The 24995-nt window shown below is 47.8% G+C and overlaps 1 long non-coding RNA gene across 2 annotated transcripts; it reads right to left on the bottom strand.

The window, feature by feature from the left end:
- Nucleotides 1–10: 10 nt before the first annotated feature.
- LOC138685308 (uncharacterized) lies at nucleotides 11–12029 on the bottom strand. Of its 2 annotated transcripts, XR_011324550.1 has the most exons (4): nucleotides 11925–12029; nucleotides 9145–9263; nucleotides 8538–8635; nucleotides 11–235 (listed from the first exon to the last, which is right to left on the bottom strand). It is a non-coding gene; the product is annotated as an uncharacterized lncRNA (long non-coding RNA). The 2 variants fall into 2 exon arrangements; XR_011324549.1 differs by having other exon boundaries at nucleotides 9145–12019.
- Nucleotides 12030–24995: the final 12966 nt, after the last annotated feature.

The raw sequence follows: 24995 nt of genomic DNA, 5'->3' as shown, positions 1-24995 counted from the left end.
AGGCCGTCGTCTTCTTCTTCCTCCTCCTCCTCTTCCTCCCGCCCAGCGCCTCCGTCCGTTCCTCACCCCCCCAGCCCCGCGGCGGGGTGTGGGTACGCGCTGACTTCTCCAAAAACTCCAGCGGGGACCTCCAGGAGCCTCGCACGGTGTAGGGACGGGCCATCGGGAGCGCTTTGGGGGGCCGCGTTGCTTCTACGGCCCCGCACGTCCGAGAGCAGGAGCACAAATGGTGCATCTGGGGAAAAACAAAAAATCCCGGCCTGAAGAAGTGAGGGGGTAAGGAGAGGGTAGGGAAAAGTGGAAAGCAGGGGAGAACGTGGCAGTCCTCGCACCAGCGCGCCGAGCGCGGCGGAGGTACGAGGAGCAAAGCGCCAGCGAGGTGTTGCTTCAAAGCCCGTTCGGAGTCGACTAGCCAAAAAAAAGCCATCACGAAGTGGACTTCCTAACAGCATCTAAGACTAATTGCAGCAAGGGATCTGCAATTAGGTTTTCAACGGGCACGCGGTGGAATGGGGGGCAGGAGAAATGCAGATGCCGAAGAAAAAAAGAAAAATGTTAGTATCAAAATAGAGCAAAAACTGAGTTGCAGACATGTTCTGAGGGAGGAGAGTGGAAGAGGAAGAAGAGAGCATTGAGGGAGCCCTTTACAATATGGGGTTTGTTTGGAAAGATGTGAGCCTGCCGTACAGCAGCTCTCACAGATGTTATGAGCATAATGAAATGCTCTTTCCTGCTCTCCCTCTGTTCCTCAGAAGATTATGGTTGTTTGTGGTACTGAGAGGTCTCAGATGAAATTCGTCTCCCCACTTCCATGCTTTTTGCAGTAGACAATACATTGCAGTGTGCCGTACACCTACTTGATCCGTTGTAGGTGTTGGTTCATGTTCCAAGAGCCTGCAGCTGACATAGATCATTATTTCACCATCTTCTTAAACCAGTGTAAAGTGCTTTCTAAAAAAGATATCCATTTTCCTCCTGCAGCTGATAACCAGCCCCTCGGTCCCTCCCAAATGTTGGCCCAAATGTACGTGAGGCCACACGCATCAGCTCAGAGATGGTCGAAGCTAAAGCTAGGTCCGTTTCTTTTTGCTTTTGATCTCTTCCCAGAGCTGGTTCACCACACAGCCGTGTCAGCACAGTGCATCTATGTTAATGTTTTAGTTTGGATTACGAGTGCCTTTTTGAACCAAGTCTCTAGGTCGTTCCGGCTTACCATGCAGTGATTCACATCGCAGAGGGATTTTAGAACAAATGATCTGAGCTGATTTGGGGTAAGACAAAAGCAGAAGAAGGGAGCACACCTAAAGCACTCCGACCGCTAATGGTTGTCCATTAATGGACATTCGGTCTGCGGGACGAGAACACAACTAGCCCAAAGTAACGCCCTTGAAATAATTACAGCATGGATGGCAGGTCCTCAGTCCAGCCCTACTGCTCGGTAAATCCATGCCTGCTATGCTGTCCTAGCTGCTAATGTAGACGTGGACGTATGTGCCAGCAAAAGGGGGGAAGTGAGGCGGCACAGGACTAAGCAGCCAGAGAAGGCAGGGCGAGACCTTTGGGGAGCAATGTCACTGCCAGATTCAAGAGACCATGAAATTGCAGCCACAGAGAGAACTGACAAACACTGAAAGGACAAGGGATGCCCCAAGGGCAAAGGATTGACTGAGGTTGCTAAGCAAAACTGGAAATAAAACCCAAATCCCATACTGGACCACAGTCTCTCTACTCATTTTATATATCTGGGCCCATAAAAGGCCCAGAAGTAGGTTCAGCCCCTGCCCCACAACCTATAGGCCACCGCTGCTGACCTAAAAACCTGCTCCATGGCTTTCTCTCCCACGTGCAGCTTGGCACGCAGCACCCTCTGAGCATGTTTATGCTGAAAGCTGTGTTGCAATGCAGAGTTATTTTCCCAAGCGGGTACCAGAAGCTCTCCAGATATGGAAGCAGAGAGCTCCCACATTTTCCTTCACCCTTTTTAGTCAGATTTTGCATGTAGCTCGGTGCCTTCTATGCGTTTGTACACAAAAGCTTCATGCAATATTTACGCAAAGCTATTTCGACTATTTCTGTGCTGTTGTTCACTGTGCAATGTAGACGTTGCTTCAAAAACAAATTGCAGCACTAAATGAAATTTGTCTTAATGTTCAGATTTATTTATCTTGCCGCTTAGCATTTGGTAGATTTCGGTCCGATTCCTCCCTCCCAAGTCACCTCTTCCGCTCTGAGGACTATAAGATACTGCTCGTCTCCTGTACTCCCTGCTGACATTTCTGTGTTCATCCTTCGCAGTGCATCGGTTCCAGGAAGGGAAAGAAACACAAGAACTGCCAAAACAGTCAACTGCCTACATCACACGGAGAGGAGAATGCAGCTTCGACTGAACCAGACTCACTGTGCGGCTAGGATCAGCGAAGAGGAAGGGAAGGGGAATCTGAAGAAGAGGAACTCGCGTTTCTCCCCATAGATGAAGGAATAATAGGGTGCCAGAGAAGCAGTGGGAATTAGGAGGCTGGACAGCATGGGAGAAGATGTGCAAGTGAGCAGCCAGCAAGACATGCCAAATTACGTGAATAATAGAAGGAAAACAAGATGTGACCAAAGACACCATGAGCGAGGGGAGGGCCACAGAAGACTATTCAAGAACTAGGATGCAGCTCAGCAGAGTGTAGGTCCTGGAGACAAGGGGAGGGGGAGCCAGAAAAGGCAGGGTTTGAAGGCAGCAGAAAGACCAAAGAGAATGAGCATAAAATACAGTCCCTTTAATTTAGTCAGGAAGGCACCATTCAGAAAACAACAAAATAAAAGAGTCCATAAGCAGCAAGAGAAAAAGTCTGGCAATAGGTAGTGGAATATAGATGAAAGACAGAACCAGAAGAGGACAGTGAGGTGAGAAGATGGAGAAAAGGGTGCCTTTGCTAGGTATCATCCTCACGTAAAACAGATATTTTAAGCACAGAAGGAACAAGAGACTAAGACTGGTTTCTCCCCTCTCGGTTACACTGCAGTCAATCATCCCAGTGAAAAACTAGTCTGAGATAAGAGGGAGGCCCCAATCCCCAGATTAGCTCTGACTAGACAGCCCTTGGAGGCCTCTATCTCAGCAAACCAAACATCTCAAAACTCTTAGCAAGGGCTAAGTAATAGGACTCTCACATGAAAAAAAATCCCCGAGTCCAAAGCTGTCTTCCATTCCTCTCCTGGCTTGTGGCAACAGCTGAAGGACTTGCTCTTACACTCCTTTGTAAAGTTGCTGTTCCTTCACTGGGGTAATCAGCTGAAATCCTCCAAAAACAAATAATCCCAGGTTCCCCATCCTAAACTCGAACATAGAAACTGCAAGGAGGGAGGCAGTGAGTTATCTGCAGGGAAGGAGAAGAGATGATGATTGAGGAGCTCTGTTGCTAGGATGTTATGAGAAGTGTAATTCTGGCTAGTACAGAGGCAGTTATGAAATGGCTCATCTTTTATGATTATCGTGGTTCATCTCTTATGATTATACTATTAGGGGAAAGAAATGCTGTGTTCCCTTTGCATTTCATATATAGGGAATAAAGAGATGGTCTCTGCTCCATGTTGCTTACAAGACAAGAAAAAGCAGGTGGCTGCCACTCGTAATATAAAAGAAGCCCTGAGAAAGCAGTGGTTGGCACGATGGGCAGTGAATCCAAAACACATAGCAAGGGGCAAGACTTTCTGATCCCCATCTCACCATTAATTTCCTTCCTACAGGGAGCGAACCCCTACATCCCAAAGCATACATTTGTCTTTCCCTCTTCCACCCCTGCTGATCATTAAATTCAGTTTAGATTAAATGGGGCCAATTAACACTTGTTACTTTTCCTAGGTTCATTTCTGACCAGTCACACTAAAATGAGTGCAGGAAATTGCAGAAATTAAGAGGCACATTGCAATTCCCTGTTTGTAAAATGAAAGCAATTGCTTTCCTTGCTTATTGTAACACAGCCCGTCGGAGTCAGGGTGATACGTTATCCAGAAACATCCACCTGGGGACTATGCTTGAGACCCACAGCTGTCACGATGCCTCTGACACTTTATTTTAATCTATTCTAATGTTAATTTTCTAAGCATTTCTTAATTGCATTGGATAATATAATAGGGTATAAATCTTATCAGCAAATCAGACTGACATCAGTTTGTGTTATCGTATTACCATGGTTACATTATTATTACAAGTGAACCTTGCGCTCATTGCTAACCACAAACAATCCTAGCAAATAACCTAAACTGAAGCAAAATATCTTGGCAGTGTTTCCATTTTTTTGTCAAACAAAACCGATTTCTCTGGGTGATGGGTAACTGCAGCATACCTATGATGCATTTTACTCTTCTCAGACTTCTGCAGCCTACATTTATTTCCTTGCATTTGTATGGCATTGAAACATTTCCATGCTGTCAACAAGACGCAGAGGCCAAATTCCTTAAACGCAGAACGCGGAGTAGGATCTTTAACACAAACTCACAATATTCAGATGACAAGCACTACCCCAGCCTGTCAAAACATTACTACATTTAGTAGTTATGGCAAAACCTGGTAGTGACTGCTACATTAGGAACCATTGACAACTTGATTAGGTCCCTCAAGGGTCCAGTTTCCCCTCACTCTAATCTGATCTGACTGTGGTCTCCCACCAAAAGACACAGTCCCACCTTCCCTAACCCCCAGTGCCACTGCCCATGTGCCAGGTGAAGGGACAGACATTTCCCGTGGGGTCACTGCGATGATCTGACTCCCCTGATCTGATGTACAGGAGGGGAACACGCGCTGGAACTGGGGAGAATGGCGATGCTGTTCCTTTCCCAGCTCCTGACTGTTAGTTTGGGCATTTCCTACATTTGGCTATTCCTCTGCTGCAGATCATCGTCCCACCAGCTGTGCAGGGACTGTGGCTGGAAAACAGATTGCTATCCTGATCTGAGTTAAAAAAACCTCTTCTTTCCTTTTTGTTAACCCAGATATTTCAACGATCCACTTTTAAGCATGAGCAGTTGCACTGGCACGACTGAGAAGGCAGAGTTGTACAGGAATGAAGAGACAAGAGCAGGAAACCCTCCAGCAAAAACCTCCATCCAGAGGGAATGTGGAAGGAAGGATGGACTGTATGCAAAACAAGAAGTCACCCAGGAGGCCATGGAAGAGGATGCAGACAACAGCTGCTTGTGGGAAAGTGACTTTAGAGCTTCTCCAGACATTCCTGTCAGACTATGAGCCATGCAAAGACATTCGGGGGTTTTTTGCAGGCAGCAGCCCATCTGTTGAGTCAGGAAGAGGACTGATTTTGAATCACCCATTGCTGCCTCAAATGATGTGGTGCTCTCTAAGGCCATGAAAGACCCACTTCTGCTTAGCAGAGGAGCCAGAGCAGTGCAGAACCTCTGGAGGGCTGGTGAGCCCTGAGGCCAGCGAGGGATCGCAGTGCTGCTCCAGCAACGCCTGCTGCCCGCATCAGGTGTCAAACTGACAAGGAAGATGGAAAACTTGCTTCTAGTCCCTAGATTAGGGAAGGCGTGGGAGAGAATTGGATGGAAAGGGTGGAAAGCCAGGCAAGATCAGCTCCATTTTTACCTCTGTTTTAAGGATAAGAGAGGGTCTGATAAGGACAACACGGGGAGGGGGAACATGGAGTTAAACAAACCAGTGTCACTCATGATGTTCACAGCTGACAAGAAGCAGAGCTTGAAGCTATCCCCCTCATTGTTCACTGTATAGAAACTTTACCAGCATCTTAGCAAATCACCTAATACATCATGCCCTAATGCTAACTGATGGGGACTGCATTCCCTCCCCAGGCTCATGGACACTGTTCAAATGAAGTCAGAGCTGGACTGCTCCAGGTGACACTTTCTTTCTCACTTTTTTTTTTTCTTTCTCCCTCATCACCAAGCAGATGATGTCAGTTGAGTTCTGCTGCAATTACTTTTGATTTATCCTTACAATATCATGTCTGATGTCCTTGTACTTTGACTCCTTTTCTTCTCTTGGCCTGGATTTCATCTTTACATTTAAAAAAGCCTAACCTTTGCTGACACGGACTTCTGCTTAGTTTAATGCCTTCTGGCACCCATGCTGCCAGTGTTCATCTCAGCACATCAGGCTGGGAAGAGCCCTCACCAGCATGGCCTTTGCAGAGGAATATCTATTCAACTGTGAATAATCAGCCACTGGGAGTGGAAGAATAGAAATGATGGGCTTAAATTACAGCTTGAGATTTAGACAGCCTGGGAAAAATTCCCAACGGAAGGAAGCGGAACAGCCTGAGGAGGAAAAAGCTTCTCCATCATAAGATGTCTTTGACAAAAGGTTAGGCATGAATTTGTCAGGATCGATAAGGACTCTTCAAGGGACAAGAAGACACTGAGCATGAGCTCATGCTCTTCAGGTCCCACATTAACGTAGGCTCCAAAGGCAGCCAGTCCAGTAAAGCAAGTCCATGCAAAGGCCAGACCCAGTCCTACCACTGGCTGCCTTCCCTTCTCCTCTCCCTCTGCCTTCAGTACTCAATCTTCCCTAGAGAACCTCGCATCCTTGCTTACCAGGAAAGGGAGTCCCACCGTACCTGCGCTTGGCTACACAGAGATCTCTCCCTCTTGCCATCACCAATACCCCTGATCTAGCCTTCTGAGACCTACCCATGGCAGCCTGCACACAGAACCACTCGTGCTGCTGAGCCCTCCCTTGCTCCTTCACGTTGCTAAGACCCTCTGCTCCTCCAGCAAAACCCATCTGCGTTCCCCTCTCAGCTCCACATGCCCAGCAGCCCCACTCTGCTCCAGCTCTCTGCCGAGAGCAAGGAGGGCAGAACGGGTCTCACCTCCAGCCTTCCTTTTTCCCTGTGCTGCAGCAGAAGGACATCCATGTAGGGGTAGGGAGGAGAGAGGCAAAGCGCAGCAGGGCAAGAGAGGCAATGCTCTAGCCGGCTCTGCTTTGGGGACACTGCAAAACCACGGTAACATTGCTACTATAATTCAGTAAAGCAACAGTAAAGCTCTCTTGTTATGCAGTGATGTAGCACCGTTTCAGCCTGTGTGAACACTTACCCCACACAGGGCTAACCTAGCCAGCTAATGTATGGTCAGTAGTGAAGGTATAGCAATAGTGACACCTGTGTGGCCCAAGTATTTTGTCCCAAACAGGCTTATATATTTCATGCTCTCCTTGCTAGCTGAATCATTGCGCCTACCTCACCACACATCCATAAACAGCTCAGCTTTCAACCTAGGACCAGAGAGGCACATGCTCAAAGTAGCAAGCCCTTCCCAGAAGAAAGGATATAATTTGCAGCACAATTTGCATTCAAACTGCCTGCGACGAAGGCAGAGCTGGCTGCAGTTGTGCTCTTTGGATGGCCTTGGGACCCCTCAGCTGAAGCAGGCCACCTGATGGGAGCCTGGAGCTGGGCAGAAATGCTCACGGGGAGGCTTTCCGATCAAACCTTCCTGCACGCTGTGGGAAGCCGGGCAAGATCAAACTATGTCCACAACAGGTTTTAGTTCATACAAACCTGACAGTAACGGCAAGGACCTGTAGGGGTTTTTTTTTCCTCAGCAAATTCTAACCCTACAGCCTTTAAAGGAGTTAATTTAGTCTCAGCTGATGCTCACTTGGACAAAGGCCCCTTTACATCAGCTCCACTGCCAGTGAAAAACAGCCCTTGAATATGAATCAGAGGCAACCTGCATGTATCTTGTTTGCACCAAACAGCACATTTAATGAAGTGGCTTTTAACGTCTTTTGGATACGGGCAAGCTGAGGCGGGCTAAATAACTCAACCAAGGTCACAAGACTTCAGTGGCAGAGGCAGAAGAGATTAGGTGTACCATGCCCTGTCATTTGGGCTCTCCCTTTAAACCAGAAGTCGTCACACCTGTAAAGGAAGAAGGCTCAAAAGATCTTGTGGTAGTATCGGTTTGCTAGGCGGTCCTCAGTGCATCACTTCACTCATCGCTATCTCACCCTCACATTCTTTGCATCTAAGAACTTAATTTTGCAATTAAGAACGTAACCTAAAATTTTAAGCTTCATCTCCACCCATTGCCTCTCCTGGTTTTCTATACTCAGAGGGTTAACAGGAGTGAGTCTCATTTAGTGTATAACAACAAGTCAAGGAACCACTAAAAAAACCCCCAGCGTAAATCTCTTTGCCTGAAACAATTCCCTTTCCACTGTGCTGGGGAGAACAAACACAGACCTCTTGCTGTTGCTTAAGGCACGTGCCTGGAGGAAGGCGAGTTGTCACTGGCTCCAGGCTTTGCATCAGTGAGTCCCATAAAACTTGGAAGGCAGGTGTGCAGTCATGGAGTCTGTGACACATAAACAGCAGGATCTGAATCGGAACAGATAGGGCTCTGGAGAGACTTGCTGTCAGTCTCTAAGCCTTATCTTAAAACCTGAGCTGAGAAACTGCCGCACACAAAAGGCTGGCTTTGAATTCAGGTGCAAACTGACCTGCAATGGTACCTGAATCTCTGTTGTTCTCATTGTTCCACCATTTTTTGAGTATTGAGGCTCTTACCAATGTTGGCTTAAGAGGGAATATCACTTTTTAATCTTCTTTAATGAAGGCGTTGTCCTGGAAGAACACATTTTCTATCAAAGCAGGCATCTGCAAACCTGCAAGAGAAAAGAATGGCAGTTCAATTTCCAGAAATTATTGGCCCAAAACTTTAATCTGAATCTCACAGCTGAGCTGTTGATTCAGGGCGTGCTGCATCTTTGCGTTACCATTTGCTGTATTAGCATCAGATGTGCAGACAGGAACATTTTCTTAGAAAAATAGCCTGCAACAGCAAGGCAGCGCTGGGGAAGTTAGTTCGTTTCAAAAGATGTTGGCATTGCAAATCAAAGCCTTTCTCTCATATGGCACTGTTAGTCATGGGACAGCACTGCCAACCCTGTCCCGGGACCGACTCAGCAGCCAGCCTGCCTGTCCCTCCAGACCTGGGAGAGGACACAGAGGAGGGAGGGCTGCATCTGGTTTGTCCGGAGAAAGCCACTCCAGTCCTGCGATTTTAACTTTGCCTTTCCTTTAAAAGGAAACCTAGTTTCTGGTAACCATTTTGGTGCCTCTGCAATAGGCTGAAATTGTTGCCCAGAACTGTTCCCGCTTTTCAGATGATTACCTCCAAGTGGCTCTCAGATTCCAACTGTTCGTCTCATGCATAATGTATTTCATTTCAAGCCTTTCATCTGTGCATAAGCTTTCCATCTATTTCCATCCTGGTCTCAGACACTCTTTTACCTGTAAAGGAGGAAAAGTTGCTATTTTCCCCCCTTCTTTCTGGAGTCTCATTTTTCTCAAACGCTGCTTGCCAGTTCCAGCTCTTGTGCCACCAAAACGCTATTTCAGGGGATGAGGTTCATATCCATCCTCTTGTTGCAGACTTTTGGGGACACCTCCTTTCCAGCAGCATCTACGTTGGCTGAAAAGCTCCCTGCCTGCGGCTACTCTCTGTTCCCTGCTGTGGGCGACAGATCAGCCAGCTGTGTTCCTCTGATCACTCCCTAACCCACGTCACCCCCGGGAAGGCAGCTTAGCTCATCCTCACCCACTCCTTTTAACCAAACTGACTTCAGGGGCTCTCACAACAAGGAGAAGCTGGATACAAGGAGCAGCACAGCAGCCACCAAAAGAGGATATCCGAAGGCCTGCAGTGTGCCTCTCCACTTGGACCAGCAAACCAGCGTCACACTTCGACATCCCAGTATTGCCCTGCTGCCTTGAGATCATGGATGGAAACTGCGGGACAGCTGAACTTCTCTGGGAGTTGTGCCGGGGCGTGTGTTAAATGTCCATAACTCCCCGTGCTCTCTTCATAATCACCTGGTGGCCAGGGACAAGTCATTTAGATGATTTGGAATAGCAATGAGAGCACATTTAGAGAAACAAGCCTTCAAAGCAGGAATGCAGGGCTCAGCAGTCAAACATCCAGCAGTATCTGGATGCCACTTCTTTTCCAAATCCTTTCAGATGCAGCCTAAGGGGTTAGTATTGACTTTAAAAGCCAGGGGCCCTGATTCAACAAAAACAGCTAAGCACTTAATAACATTAAGCACATGCTCAAGTCTCTTCCTATTCAACAAAGCACTTAAGCACATACTTCACCCCTCTTAGATGGCCCAGAACCAAAACACTGGGTTCTCAGAATTTCTTCAACCTTTATTTAATTTTGGAGGAGGGACAGGAATTTGAACCTTGATCCATGTTTTGCAAAGGGTCCCTATTTGCAAGTGAGTCAGACTCCAGCTCCAGACCTACACACCCAAATGCTGGCACATTCATATTTTGGAAGGGGGTCTGAATTTTTCAGCCTGTGCCTCACTCTGATCTATGCTTCATTCTATGTTCATTGAAGAGATTGAACTGCAGGCAGGGAGCTGTTAAACCACGTCTCTGTGCAAGGTTTAAACTGATGATACTTTCCCCAACTCCACCTAACTGAGATGCAAACCTGAGTCACCACCTCAGTGTATAGTGCGCAGATGCTCAGCCTAGGAGTGTGCGGGATTTGCACAGCTCCTCCAATTTAGCTGCTCCTCCAAAAACTTAAACCCACCACAGCCCAGCTCCATAGCCCAACTCCCAGAGTCATGTGAAATCCGCAGCCTTTGGTTATTATTAAAATGTCATATAATATTCACTTGGTGGTTGCAGAGGGAAAGTGCAAAGGGAGCGAGCCCGGCGTGCTGTGAGCCCGCCGGGGGATGCAGCCGAGGAAGGGGACTGACAGCCAAGAGGGAGAGCCTTGATCTGCCTCCGAGCTGTTGTTTCAAGCTGAGGCAAACGTCACCACATTGCTTTGCGCACATTTCCAAATGTCTCCGATTCCTCCAACACCTTCTCCCCGCACCCTCCCCCCTTTTTTTTGTTTTAAATTTTGATTTGTTTATAAAAAAAAGCTGAGATCCTCCAGAGGGAAGCAGCAGGCATCAGGGAAAGTAGCAAACAAATAAAGAAATCAAAACAAAAACAGCTGGGCCATGTGCTAAATCCAAGCCTGCTTCGCATCTCGCACCAGTGCCAGTCGCATCTCAGTGCGTGGAGCTCAACTCTTCTCCTCTCTTGCTTTGGCAAGGGAGCTCCAGGGCTGCTGGCAGGGCAGAATAAAGCTACAAAAATAAAAGGCCAGGCTTGTTCCAGGGAGACTGAAAACAAATAGACTGCCAGTTGTCTGAGCGAGCAGGGCAAGTGGTACTCAGACACCTAAGGCAGCAAGAGGAGGTGAGAGCCCTCCCATAAGCATTACTAGTTACCTGGAAGAGGAAGAAAATAAACCTGGTTAAAAAGAAAAAGGCAGAATTCAAATAGCCACATCATGGGCCTGCCAGGAAAAGCATCACTGGAGGGTTTGCTTATTAAATGGTTGCCAGAGGGACAAGAGGAGGAAGGAGCATCCAGCCAAGGGCTACAGGGCCCATAAGGAGGCTCTCACTTTGAGCAACAAAAGGCCCAGGGAACCAGTTGGCCCTTCCTTGCTGGTCATGGCAGCGAGAACACCAGGAAAGTCAGAGCAGCTGGAGGGACTGGTTCAATCAGGCTTCCCTCCATGGCTGCTGGGGACCGATAGACATCCAAACAGCTCTTGTCCTTCCCAGGCAGCTAGACTCAAGGGGAGACAGGCACAAAGACTAAATGTGAGACCACTAATGAGGAGAGGCAGGCATGACAACTGCCTTGCGGGCAATGACTGCCTTAAACCTGCCCCATTAATTGGCTTTCCACTATACCTGCTCTGAACAAAGGCACGTGGGCTGGAGACACCGAGCGTCCTTCAGTTGGGTGGCAGATAAAGCAACTGAAGTAAATGCCCCGTCTTACCGAGCGGGAAGCGGAGATGGGGAGACCTGCCTGAGCTAAGACATGGAGATGAGAACAGAGCTGGCACATGCACACGAATCTTACTAGTCACCATCTGGCGCTACTGCCACAAGATCAGGCTCCTTCACACCACTGGATGACACTTGAACAGGGGATTCCTCCTGGGGAAGATCAGACTTGGAAAACTTGAAGAAAAAAAAAAAAAGAAAATTAACAACTCCTTGCAGCCCAGCAGCACTTTGAGAACTTGTCATGCTCAGCTGGGCTCAGCCGTGTTGCTGGGAAGCGGTGCTGTCAGCCACCTCTCTGCATCGGCGGTGGCGATGCCGAGGTGCACTGGTTCGGCAGATCATTTCCCAGCCTTTGGAAATGGATGACATCCTGGTGCAATGAGCTCTCAGAATTACCCCGCTGCATTGCAAGAGACAAACACAGCACCCTGCATCGTTGTGATGAGGCAAGAATTTTATCTTTCATGGACGTGAAGGCACTAACCACAGCATATTTGAGAGGGCCACAGAGTTGGGAAGGACTGGATGGCAAGTGTTGGTACAATAACAAGGGTTTGGCTCCTGGGTGTCACTCACTGCCCTAGATGCCATTCCCTGTCCTCTCCCGTCCTGCTTTGAAGCCAAAGCAAGATAAAAGGTGGGGAGAGGATGGACCCAGCCCAAGAACTACATCCAGACCATAGGGTGCTGGCTGGATTGTGCTAGTCTGCTCAGACCTTCCCCACCACTCCCCAGATCACAGGTCATTTCCAATTAGGGGTACCAACCCTAAATGTGGGTGCAACCCCGGGTTTACCACAGCAGGGGTGTTGCCAGCACTTCCAGCTTAATGCACAAAGCCCTGATGATCAACACTGGCTTAACCGAGAAGCAGAAGAAAAGCTCCAAAGGCTGTTACCCTCTCTTGTCTTTCCCAACCACCCCCAGCAGCTTATCCAGGCAACCTTTTAACTAAAGTGACCAAAAAAACATCTTTCATTCTTGTCCCCTAGTACGTACACTGGCTTATTTTCTATCCTACAATTGCCGAGACCATCGGAAACCTGCAGCCTTTGGAGAGCACGCGATGGCTGCAGCAGCCACCCTGGGAGATTTATGAGGGCAGCAAGCTCTTGGTTTCCCTGGTCACCCTCAGAGGATTTACAGCCCCATGCATTGAGAATGAACAAAGACCTGCTGTTCCTCATCAGAGACCTTATGATTCTGTCTGTGGGGAGGAGGCTTCAAACATAGATAACCTTTGCAAGGAGAAATAGCCATTCCTGGATGTAACATGAGAGATAGGCAGAAAGAAAAGCATCCGCAGTGCTCTGGGAAATCTCAGAAAACGAAGCTGGGAGTTTGCGTTATTTGTAAGGGTGGAGAAGAGAGGTTAGTTGTGGGGCAGCGGGAGGAGGAAAGGAGGTCGGTAGCAGGGTTTGTTCATGTAAATTTGGCTTCTGGGCCGATTTTCTCTTGGATGTGACACAATTAAAAGTTGCTTCTCCACAGGACTCAAGTTCCAGCTTCTTCTTCTATCTACAGAGCAAGCGGTGCCTTGAGGTCTGCACCAGTAGTCTTGGACTCCCGTTTCGAGCGGGCTACGCTCTTTGACATACAGATATGATGCACCTATGGGCAGGTTTTGGACTACAAGGGCTGATAAACTTTCAAAGGCTTCACTGGAGCCTGTGCACTTTGCCCCTCTATCTGTGCTGGGGCTCTGATCTTCCTGTAATCAAGAAGAGCACTTCCAGCAATACTTTCTAGAAGACCATGCTACACAGCCATGACCTGCATGGTTTTCCTCTCAGCTTGTTATCCAGTCTTAAACGACTGGCATGAGACTTGCACTCAGCCGAAACACTTGATTCCGCTAATGGATCTGACCATGAATCCCACACAGCTGTTTACTGTACCCTTTGTATCGGAGTCATCAATGAAGGAGGAAGGACGGTAAACAGTAATTACTATGCAGATTTCAAAGAGAAGTGCATCTGTGCCTTTGGTTTCTGCTTTGTTTGGTGACATCTTCACAGGACAAAGTGGAGTTTTTTTCCTTAACCCTTAAATGAGCAGGGGAAGTATGAATTTGTTGTGATACTAATTGTCATATGCATTTAAAAAAAAAACCAAAAAACAAAAACCTAACAACAAACAGTAACACCATTCCCTGGGACTGAAGATACTGCATCTCAGTAAGTGGCTTCCTGGAGGAATATATCCACAAAGGAGCAAATTCTCATTCTAATTAGAAGGGAATCTCTGAGACAAGCTTTTCCATGAAGGAAACAAAAAGGCAGAGCTGACACATCTAATGCATATATTAACACTAAAGACATGGAAATTAATTGGATTTATTACTAGTCACAGCTGCAAAGATGGCTCATTTCTAAGTTTATTTTACAGAAAGTGGCGGGAGGAGTGGGATTTAATAGTCATCTCAGTTAAGGTAATGAGCCAAAGCTAATGGTCTCTTCTTGTTTAGAGAGGCCCCAGTTCAGTGGAGCACCTAAGCATGTGTGCAGCTCTCACCGTGGTTTCCAGGGGATGCTTTGCATCTGCTGGAGTGTTTGTTGATGAGTAGGATGCTTACAGACGCTTATGGTCTGTGAGGGAGAGGAAGCATTTTTCTGAATGGCAGTCAAAATCAATGGGATGATCAGTTAAGATCATCCCATGTTACCATTTCTGTCCAGAAGAGAGGAAATGACTTTCCAGAGAAGAAAAAAGACAATGAGAAACTCAGCGTCATGAGGAGTTCCCTGCTGTGTTTAAGTTCTTAGTGTGAAAACAACAAAATCTCTCCCTGCACTTGCAGGTGATGAAGTGCAACAGAGGGTCCGGCAGGACTCACACCCTATACACAGGGCACAGCTGGGACAGAGGTGACGGCACAAATACAGTGAAATTAATTGCATTTCAATTATAAATCAAAACTAAGTAAATCCAGCCTGCCTACAAAGAGTTTTTCAGCTGTTCCAGAAAGATGGCTGGATCCTGCAAGAAGGCTAGTCGCTGGAAGGACTGGCCTGGGCTTTCTGCCATGACCAAGCTGCAGAAGGACCATCATTCCTTTTTTTCCTTTTTTCGTCTCTCCCTCTCCTGACTGCAGGGTCTCATGCCCTCCCTAGCCCAGCAGAGCACAGTCTTTTTCTTTTTTTTCCCCAGGTTAGTTTTCTGCTATTTTAACAAGCCGAACCAGCTTTCTAAGGGGTTGGATCCATTCCAGAAGAAAGCCATAGCTACCTTGTGACGGCTCCAGCAGGTATACCACTGAGATGGGAAGCCAGGAGCCCAGCTGCAGCTCAATACCAGCACCAATGTGCCTAAATCACAGCCTCTCTCATGTTTTCTAGGCCACATCACTTGAAAGGATGCTGAAAAGGTGCCCAAAGGAGATTTCAGAGATCCCTCCTCTCCTGTGGATGAAGAAAAACAGAAGGCGTTCAATGGGAAAACTGACCGTGGAAGTGGCAAGATGGGTGTCATTTGCAAAGTACTTATGTCGCCTCTCTATAAGAGGATTTGAAGGATTTTGGTAGCTTCCTTCCCAAATTGGAAACCAATTTTCTGAGGCAAAGACAGGCTGCCTTAGGAAGGGAGGTGTTAGACTAACAACAAAAGGGAAAGGTGCAAAGAGGGACAAATGGAAACTCATTTAGCACATAATGAAGGTGCTGAGAACAAAATTAATCAAAGCAACGAAGGAAGTGGAGAGAAATTCTTTCATCACCTATCCACCAAAGGTAGGTCCTGGCTAATAAATGGGAATCACTGTTGTACAGGCAAAAATCTGGTCCAGCTGGAAAGATGGAAACCTGGTGGGAAGCTGATTGGAGTGTTAAAATCATGGCTTTTAGGAAGGCTAAAGTAGGGACAAGATGGAGAACTGTTAGAAATAGGATCACGAGCATCCAGGTCATTGGACTCAGTAGTAAATTAATCTGAAAATTGATGGCTCAATCATCTAAAATAGAAAGCACAAAATAGACCAACCAGTATCTGCAGTGGAGCACAAAATCAAACCTGGGCACCATCTGAACATCTCCCTGAGCAGCTGCCAAAGGCAAGGAGGAGAAAAGGGCCAGATTGTCACGGGGAAACTTCAAATGGAGCGAATTCTGCAGGAAAGCTGCCTGCAGCACTGAAACAGCCTCCGTATTTTTAAAGATGATGGTGATTATTTCCTATCTCAAAAGAGCTCGTACATCCAACAGGGGACAATTGTATATTAGACCTTTTTTCTTGGCAGATACAGAGAATTTGATCACAGGACTAAAAACGCACAGTAGCTTAGGTAGGAAGTGATTGCCACCTGAAAACATATGTTATGTGCAGACAGGATAAAATCAAACCCAGTAAGATATTGCCTTGCTGCTCTCCCGGGCTGCTGTTACAAACCTGAAAACAATCATGAGCCAAATCAGTTCAGAGAAAGAATTTAAACAGGAAAAATAAAACAAAAAACAAAAAACAACCAACCAAACAAAAAAACCCAAAACAAACCCAAAGAATGATAATTGGGGAATATTGAAGAATATTTCTCTATACTGACCAAAAGGCAAAATCCAGCAACCAAGAGACTATTACAGTGGTTAAAACAACAACCCCTTCTTCACCAAGAGGAGAATAGAAATACCCTTTATGAAACAAATAGGGAACAGGGAAGCCGAAGGCAATAAATTCAGATCAGAAGGTAGGATATATAGATCATCCACATGGGAAACAAAAGGGCACAAGAAGCAGGAGACAGCCAAGAGAATTAGGGCAATTGCAGCATTTTTTTTTTTAAACTACAGGGAAACTTCATGTTTTCCATGCGGGGAGAAATAACCCTGCAGAAAAGGCAGCAATGTAAAAGCAACATTTTTGATGTGTGTCCCTTGAAAACAGCCAGATGGTAAGGTTAGATCATATGGGGCTGATGACATACTTTTCACTCCAGTGGTAACTAGGGTGATCATTAGACAGAGCCTAGATATTTTTAAATAAACAGGTTTGTACAGCATGCAGCTAGGCAGAACTGTCTATGCTGGGCTTTTACCTTGAAATTTCCCGTTGCTGCTTTGTTGACACGGGCAGCGCTGGGAGTTTCTGCGCAGAGGCATGGCCAAAAAGTATGTTAGGTAAGAATGGGTAATGCAACACCTAAAACACTGGGAGTAGCCTTACGGTAAATCTCTCCCATATCTTCCCTGGTAGATACGAGTCAGTTCTCCCCTTGGCAAACAGATCTTTCCCGTTCTCATAAAGAGCGGTGGAGTTTGCCTCCTGGATCCCGGAGATTAAATCTCACAAGGAGCCCGTGCTGTTGTTGCTGGACACTGCCCTCGGAGCAGCGAGGAGGACCAGGGCATGGGGTGGGACAGGATCTTGCTGACACTCCCTTACAGCTCCTGGCCTTGGGATTCGCTGTGGGATCAGTGTTTGCCTTTCCAGCTGGACACTCCCAAACCCACTTCATCTGGGTTTGTTAGCAAAGATCGTTTATTGCAAAGCCGGTTTAGAAACTCCATGTAAATAATCCTCAGCCTCTTCCCTGTTATTTAGCAGAGCTGCAGCCCTCCAGGGAGCTCCCAAAACATCCTCAGAGTTGCCGGAAAGGCAGAGTTAGTCACTGAAACCTCTCACTGATGGAGACAGATCCAGGCGAAGGGTGAACCCAGGGCAGCTCGATGAGCACATGGCCGGGCTCGCTTCCAAAACAAGGCACCGCTCTGCTCTCCACCTCCCTGACCAAGCCTATGCTGACCACCTTCCCATGCACGCAGGCAGATCCTCTTTTCAAGATGGGGGGACTGATGCTTCACGGCACTGCTGCGTGATGGTGGCCATCCTGCTATTGTCCTACAAAGCCGTCCCCATTTCCACTGCAGCTGCATGGAAATCAGCCTGTGTAAACGTATCCCATGGGCCACCGTTGGCTCCACAGTCAATAGCTGAGCTGCCCCACTCATGGGACACGTGCAGAGGCATGTACTAGTTGGTATCTTCAACTTCCAGTGTCTTAAGAAAGAAGCAAATCTATGGAGATTTGCACAGGCACAGGTCTTCTGTATTTGTGCAGCCGTGGTGAGACAAATCTCTAAACGATGTCCGTACACACCCACCTCCACTTTCCCAGAAAACGCCTGTTACACCACTACAAAAAAAAAAAATCCCCTCGTTTATTAACTATTAATGAAAGCATTCTCCCAAGAGGTGGGAAGGAACAGGAAAGCCGATGAGCCCAACCCAGCTTACCAGAGCCAGAGATGTGGGGTGTGCAGTGCCAAGCAGCGATTGATACAACGTGAGCGGTCCTGAGCCAGTAAACCTGGCCTGGTGAAAGACAAGCCTAAATCCCATGGGTGTACAGCTAGGGGCTGGCCAAAAACTTTAGGACAAAAAGCAAAGAGCAAAGCTACATACCTTGAGTCCACCATGAACCACACCATGCTCCTGGGTGCTGCTGGCTACAGTATATCAGTTCTTATTAATATGGACTGTTATTTAGCAAGGGAACAAGTCAACGGAATAATATACTCCAGATTCATTACTGTCAGCTCGCTCAGAATTATGTGTATTAATGACCAGATTATATCTGTTTATATAATACAAATTACCATAGAGTGACTGCAGGCATTGAAACGCTCCTTGTCTGTTTGACACACATAAATAATGGAGGAGCTCACGCTGCATTTGGTACACATGACTAACTTTTTATCCCCGGCACCCCGGTGCAGGCTGGAGAAATGACTCGGGTTTCAAATTCCTCGCTCCAGCTGTCATTAGCCTCGCAAAGTGTTAGCGAATCGGCGGCTAATTGATGTCCTTGTTGGACATTATTTTATTAGTCAGGCCTGGTGAGCATCAAGTGGAATTTTAATGCCCTTCTATCCTTGGGCCAGCGTGGCCGTAAGTATTAAGGCTTGTAAATAATTAACTGGTCTCTAAGAGTTCTAGGAAGGGGCAAATAAGTTATTCCGTGGGTTCGGGCTGCTCCAGCTGGCCCTGGTGTTGCGACCAACATAGGCTCCTGGTAGAGATGAGTTGAGCTCTCCACGTGGTGGAAAAAACAGCCCAGACCTCGGTCACCCAATGATGGTGGTTTATCAACCAGTTCTGGGGTTCACATCGTCCTTGGGTGTGGTTGGTCCTCAGGGAAGCTGCCGTGGTGAAAAAGGAGAACCAGGAGTTTGCAAATAGCCTTGAGAGAAGGTTCAAATGAAGGCTCAAGGGATAAAGCTGCCCTGCGCTTGTTGCTGCACCAAAAATACATCATTGCGTCAAGCTCTCCCCAACATGTGGTGAGGAATAAAGGATTTTCACAACCCGCTGTGAGCTTCTGGCTTGTCTGAAAACCCACGTGCCGGGTCACGGAGGGGTTGGGGCTTAATGGCTGTGTCGCTCATCAGTCGGGGAACCGAGCGGCAAACCCATGCTGGTCCTGAGCGCCTTTCAGCAGCGAGACCGCAGCTGGGGCACCCAGGGTGAAATCAAACTCCTCCACGAGTGTGGGGAGGAAGGTTTCACTTTGACAGTCTGCATGCAGAGCATGTTGCTTTGAAAATACTAGCCTTTTTGCTTCTACTTTTTCCTTTAAAACTGGGTAAATAACCTGAAAATGAGCACAGATTTATAAATCAAGGACAAAAAACATTTTTGCTCGGGTTGAAATGAAATTTTGAGATATTTTCCTTTTTAAAATTTCATCCAATTTTTTTTTCTTTTCGTTTTTTTAACAGCACTGGGAAGTCCACCATAAACCCAGACCTCCCAAGCTCACAGCCGGGTGGATGTCCTCAGTACCATCCCCTGCTCATCTTCTGGGAATTCTCCCCTGCTTTTCCCTCCTCTAGCATCTCCCTGTAACCCCTCTGGAGCGGGAATCATCTCTTCCTACTTGAGTATTCTGCATTTGTTCTCAAAGAGAGCCTCTGAGGCAATAGCGCAATGCGAAAAATAAATAATTTAAAATAAAACCTTCCTCAGTCTCATAAGATCCTTACTCCAGCCCTGCTTACGTACTGCACGGGCTTTCCAGGAGCTGAGTAAAAATGAACAGAGAACTTGGGCACACCAGGCTATTCATACATTAGGCAATAATTATAATGTATATTAACTGCCTGGGTGTTGAAAGAGTCCCAGCATGAGATTGCTTCTTTAATAGGAGACAGAAGTGATAAAAGACAGTAATAGATTGCCTTTCAGATGTGGAATTAAAAGCAGCAACTCATCAGATTATTTTTTTTTCACAGCCTCTAATCGCAAGTAGTTTCTTTTCAAGTCAGATTTCCATTTCCAAGGCTAAGCTCAGCAACACAAACAGAAATTAAAGGGGGGGCGGGGGGGGGGGGTCCTATTCTGACCTCTCCGGCATCACAGGAACGGGGAGTAACTGCGTTCAGCTCAGCAGTGCTGCCCAGCCGGAGCGGGAGCCCAGGAGCCAGCCCACCTAGGCAGCCTTCTGAAGAGACTATCATCAAAAGATCAGGCTTTGGCAGCTTTTTTTTTTTTTTTTTTTTTTTAAATGCTAGCTGCAGCCACTAAATTTCCTTTTTTAAGAGATAGCCTAGAAGATAAAGCTTTTGAATTAGAGCAATCAAACAAAAAAATGAAGTTACTTCAAAGCAGTGGCAGAGATTCTTAAAAACTGACATTTCCACTTACTGATCTAGTTTGTCTCTAGCAAGGAATGCTTTCCAGACAATTTTGGCTGCTGTTTTTAGAAGAAAAGTATAGAAAGCAGGAGAAGAAAAAGCTGGATTTTAGCTGAGCTGGGAAGCACAGTAAATAACATTCATTAGGTACTCCTGGACATTTTTAATGACTCAGAGTTTTAAATCGTTCATTCAACATCTTTACGGGCCAAAATATAGTATGGTTTCAAACTCAAATCCTTTGGCAGGAGCTGCATAATCCATAAAACATTTGAAGGGGGAGTATAGGGGGAGAGAAAAGGAGGTATAAACTCAGGCTAAGAATGGTGTTGCTGGTCAAATTTCATCTAAATCGGCCACAAAGTCCACTTTTCTCTGTATTGATGGCACCTAAAAATAAAGGAGTCCAGAGCACCTCCATCTTCCCACCCCCAAAGCCTGGACCAGCACAACCATGTGCACATTTGGGCTCCCAGTGCTCCCAGAGACCCCAAGCACGGGTTAACCAGGTTTCACCGCCCATGTTTATAGTAGCTGAGCTCTTAAACACAGATGGCGATTTGGATCCAGCAGCACAAAAGCTGCATTTTTTTTTTTTTTTCCACTGTGCTGTCCGTTTACCTTGGATGGGAAATAAGCTCTTCAGCAGCTGGGACTTGTTTGTGCCCCAATGCTGCTCCTGGGGAGCTGGGGCAATTGAAGGCAAAGCCTCACAGCTTGGTCACAGCTCTCCTCGAGGAACGTGGGGACGCAGGGAGCACCCAGGAGCTTTTCTGGAGCCCAGGGGCTGGTTTTGGGTGCACCCCTATGGGGTATAGTCACAGCCACCTACTGGGAAGTTCATCCCCTCGCCCAGCCTCACCAGGTTGAGGCTGTTTATGGTGGTTTATCCCACCCATAGCAATCTCTGATGCCAGTTAAAGGGAGTTTTCAGGGTGCTGGAATGGGCAGAAACGTGAAGCCCATACCCAGAGCCCAGCACAGCCGCCGTTAGCAGGAGGCATGGTTGGTGGGCATGGTTGATGGTTGGACTCGATGATCTTGAAGGTCTTTTCCAACCTAAATGATTCCATGATTCTACGAGGCTTTCTGGCCGACGGGAGACGCGAGCTCACGTGGCACAGACCTTGCAGCAGCAGCAAGCGGTGACACGGACCAAGTGACACCAGCTCTGCCACAACCCAGAGCCCCCCCCAGACCGAGCTACAGCTGCCCTGCAGCAACCCCCAGACCCCAGCTGTGCCGGCACAGGAGGGAGCAAAGGCTCGGCATCCTGGGGGAGAGAGACCTGATGCAACTGGGCTGCCCTGTTCCCCGAAAAGGGCTTGCTCCCGCAAACCCCGTTGCACCACCTGGCAGGGAGGGAGCAGGGAGAGGGCGGCATCTGGCAGCTGGGAAGGATGGAGAAATCGTGGCGGAGCATTAAAGGCAGCGCCCGTCGGCCCGGGGGCTGTTTACAGGTATCTCACTGCTGGCCCTGGCCCCAGGGACACACACCCGGGCAGGGCTCCTTGAGGAAAACACCCCGTGGAGGAGTTTTTAAGGAAAGTCTTCAGCATTTTGGGAACGGGAGCAGGCTGGGGGTGCTGCAAAGGCACCAGCTCACCCTGGGGCGGGAGCCTGGAGCTGAGATGACTTTTGTCATTTTGGTATGAAAGCGCTTGGGATAAGCATGGTTGGGGCCCAAGTCTCACCTCCAGCGGTGTAAATCAGGAAGGCATCCGCTGCCGTCCGCAGGGGCACGGCAGCAGAGCAAGGCCGTAATGTTCGTCCAGAGGTGATGAGAAGCAGGGAAGATGCTTTTCTGTACATCGGTTTGATGAACATGGTGTTGTGGTTAAGAGACGTCTGGAAGAGCCCTGCGAGGGGAAAGGAAGAGAACACGCAGGATTTCCCGTTTATCAGCTGTAACCACCTCTTCCATCTCTGCTGTCAGACAAGAAAGAGTTTGCAGGAAGGCGCTGTGGTCTGCGCAGGAAAGGGATTTCGTCCCTATCACACCACACTGCGGCACATCAGGCCCCGCTGATGGTTTGCCTGGCTCAGACATGCTTTGCCTGGATCAGGCTTTGCAGCCATGTGCGTTTAATTGCAGCGGCATCGCAGCCGTGCAGATTACCCAACGCGTTCACCAGCTGGATATCGAACCTGTAGTCCAAACCAAAAGCCCTCCAGTACAGAGTGTCTCAGCGCACTCCAGCTTGGCTCTGCTCCCCAACTCGGCTCATTCCTCCAGAGACAAAAGGCTCAAGCCCTGTGGCCGTTTACTTCACAGAAATAGGATCAGGACCTAAAAGTAGCCATTAACCCCCCTCCAAAAAGTCTCCATGGATTAATTTTTGTTGCTAAATGCTCTCCTCCTGCTCCCCCTTCCTCCCAGTATCCTGTTGCATGGAGAGCTCTAGCACAAAAAAATGCACAGCTGAAAATGAAGCATCCCCCCCGAGAAAACAAGGAAACCAACTCAGTAGTGAGCCCTTCCCTCTACTGCCCCATGTGCTAAACCCATTGGAGATGAGCAGTGCAGACCAAGAAACCCCAGGACTTCCCATTTTCTTGCTCTTTTATGATTACATGTCCCCGCTGCAAGCAGGCAATAAAATCCTGCAGCCGCATCAACAAAATTAGATCAATTCCATGGTTACATATCTGCCTTTAAACCTGACCAAATAACTCCTTGTCCTAAGGAACCTGGGGAATAGCTCTTTATAGGGAGAGCACGAAAGGAGACAGAATCGAATTAAAGATTCATTCAAATTAAAAGGTTCCATTTTAAAAGAGGCAGGGCCAAGCAAGAAGGAGCTGGGGAACGTATTTCTTAATGAGCTCAGTGGCAGGAGTATCTTTAATAATAGATCTGATGGGGGAACCATGTAACCCAGCAGTGCACGAGGCATTTCCCTCCGCGCCGCAATAAAATGAACGGCATGTGTCCCCTGTGCACAGGTGGTTGTTAATGCTCCGTCTGAGCCCGAGATTAACTTTCGGTGACCAGAAGAAAAATGTGGCATTGGTCTTATGGACAGGCCTGATGATGCTGAGCCAATAGCACAGGAGAGAAAGTGCCCTAAAAAAAGGGAAGATAATGAATAGTTATGAAGGAAAAAAAATAATTCTACGGTCAGATGAGATCCCCAGTAACTCGTCAGTGTCACTGCCTGGTCCTGATTTGAAAACAAACTCAGGAGGAGAAATGCTGCCTTCTTCAAAGTATGGATGAGGATTAAAAAAAGGGAAGGTTTTTTCCCCAGGCTCTGGCCTTAACTGCTGGGGCAACCTCAAGGCAGCCACTTACAACACGGACAGGACTTCTCCTTATAAACAGAACATGATACATAAGGTGCTTGTTTTGATGAACCCTCAGAGCATTAAAAACACGCATGTATCGCTTAGACACATCATTTCCCCACAATTTCATTTTCAAAATGAGATTTCTCTAACTTTTTCTAGGTGGGGGAGCTGAAAATAAAAGGTACTTTACAGCTATTATCCCTCTTTTAAAGCAAAAATGCTTCCATTGCAAGGAAAACACAAGTTTTGTATAAAAAATTTAGTTTAAGGCCCCGGTGAGGGAGCTCTGAGCTGACAGCCTGGGCTTGGGGGGTGATAAGTCTCCCTGCCCCATTTCAGGAGCGAGCATCCCAGCAGCCTGGCAGCCCCTCTCTGGCTGCGAGCCCTCGCACTCAGCAATAACCCTCCTTGTCCGGCCACCAAGAGCAGGCGACGCCGCATCACACAGAAAGGCAAGGCAGGGAAATAGCCCCCCCGAGAAAAAAAAATTACCAAACCATTTGTGCCTAACCCGTGCAGGAAGCAGGGTCCAGTTTTAAAGAGCTTTGGAGCATTTCTCCGTGGCCCCAAGCCTGCCCAGAGGATGCTTCCCAGCATCTCTGGTGGGACCAGCATCATCAGGGGTCCAAAGGCAGCTCCTGCTGGGGACGGGGTGGGGGGGGTTGCAGATGCTCACAGCTTTATTATCATTATTGCAGGCAACTTCGGCTCCATCGTTGCAGCTCGGTTCTGCAGCTCTCCAGGCTTTTTTCAGTCAATTGCATCAAAACTTACTGTCCGATATTGCATCCTGAAACAGCGAGAGCTGCAGCCCGGCTGATTGCCGTCTCCCTTTCCGGGCCGGCGGGGGAACGCAGGAGGGGGCAGCAAGAGGAGACAGGCACTTTCTGTGAGCAGGGGGTGAGATTTATGTGAACAGTTGTGGGAGGGAGGAAAGGGAGGGCTTTGGGGCTCAAGAAAAATCTGCAACTGTTTTTTTTCCACGGCCGGCTCCCTCGCCGGCGGCTTTGCTTTGCAGGCAGCCGGCTGCCAGCGGTACTGTCAAACTCATCACTCTCCTGCTGTGGCCACACAGAGGCTTTGCAGGAGGTTCCCGGGCACCGGAGAAGTGCAACAGGCTGCACGAAAGCAAGCTGGCAGCAAAAATGGGCAAGAGCTTGGCCAGGAAGACAGGCAGGTGGGGAAACAGGAGAAAAAAAACAAAGAGAAAAACAGTTTGTGCCCCAACA

This window comes from Haliaeetus albicilla, chromosome 5 (genome assembly GCF_947461875.1).
Source record: "Haliaeetus albicilla chromosome 5, bHalAlb1.1, whole genome shotgun sequence".
Lineage (NCBI taxonomy): Eukaryota > Metazoa > Chordata > Aves > Accipitriformes > Accipitridae > Haliaeetus > Haliaeetus albicilla.
This window is presented reverse-complemented; position numbering and strand designations above follow the sequence as displayed.